A 1,145-nucleotide genomic window follows, 5' to 3' on the forward strand; every position below is an offset into this window, starting at 1 on the left:
TCCCTGCCGCTCCCGCGGCTCCCCGGAGCCCGAGGGGAAGGCAGTGTGACACCCCCCGACCCCGCCCAAGGCCTCCCCGCCGCCCTCCAGACGCCCCCGCCCCGGGCCGAAGCCCCGGCAGCCTCGGGGACCGGCGTCAGGTACGTGCGTCCGTCCCGGGCTGAGGCGCCAGACCATCTTGTGAGGTGTTCGCTGCGAGCCGCCGCCGCCGCTCACGGAAGAGCGGCGCCTCAGTCCCGGGAACTTGGGTCCCCGGTCTAGGGCTGCCCTCCGCCCGGCTCCCTGGGCCCGGCCTGCGCGTCCTAAGGGGAATCGGGTAGCAGCGCCCCTCGTCCCGACAGCGGGGACGTAGAGGGTTGGGGGGGCGGGCGGCGCTGTGCGGGGTCCCGGGTGGGACTCAGCCTCTCAGCCTTTAACCTCTCCTCTCCCTCACCCCTTACAGTAGGTTCCTGTAATATTTTATTGACTCTTGGGGAGACCCAGGTTCGATCCCTCGGTCGGGAAGATCCCTTGGAGGAGGGCATGGCCACCCACTCCAGTATTCTTGCCTGGAGAATTCCATGGACAGAGGAGCCTGGGGGGCTACAGTCCAGGGGGTTGCAAAGAGTCAGACACGACTAAGCGACTAACGGTTTTACTTACCTTTCCTGCTTAATACTGGTCCATAGGCTGGCAGCCCCCTTGATTCAGCCACGTTTCTCTGTGCTCCTTCCTCTATTGAATGAAGTTCCTGAGGGTCGGGGATGGGGGATCGGCTGGAGGGACCCTTGAAGCCCTGGTCTCGCCCGACTTTAGGTCACAGACTCCCGAGAACCCTTCGGGTGGAAATGAGGGGATTTCAGTGGCTTTTGGAGCAGTTGCCTCTGCTTCTTCACTTCTGTCTTCAAAACTATGCAAAACCAACTCTTCATCCTCTTGCTGCTTTGCCAGGATTTTTTTCTTTTTGAACTCATTCCTGCTTTATCTCAGTAGTCACAACTATTATTATTTCTGCTTTACAGGTGAGGAAATTCAGACTTACAGAAATTAACTTGTCCAAGTTTACATAGCTACAAGGTGGTAGAGTTTTAATTCTGTACGGTTCTTTTTAAATATAATTTATTTTTAACTGGAGGATTATTGCTTTACAGTGTTGTGTTGGTTTC

The sequence above is a fragment of the Bison bison genome, unplaced genomic scaffold (assembly GCF_000754665.1).
Source record: "Bison bison bison isolate TAMUID 2011002044 unplaced genomic scaffold, Bison_UMD1.0 scf7180017864105, whole genome shotgun sequence".
NCBI lineage: Eukaryota > Metazoa > Chordata > Mammalia > Artiodactyla > Bovidae > Bison > Bison bison.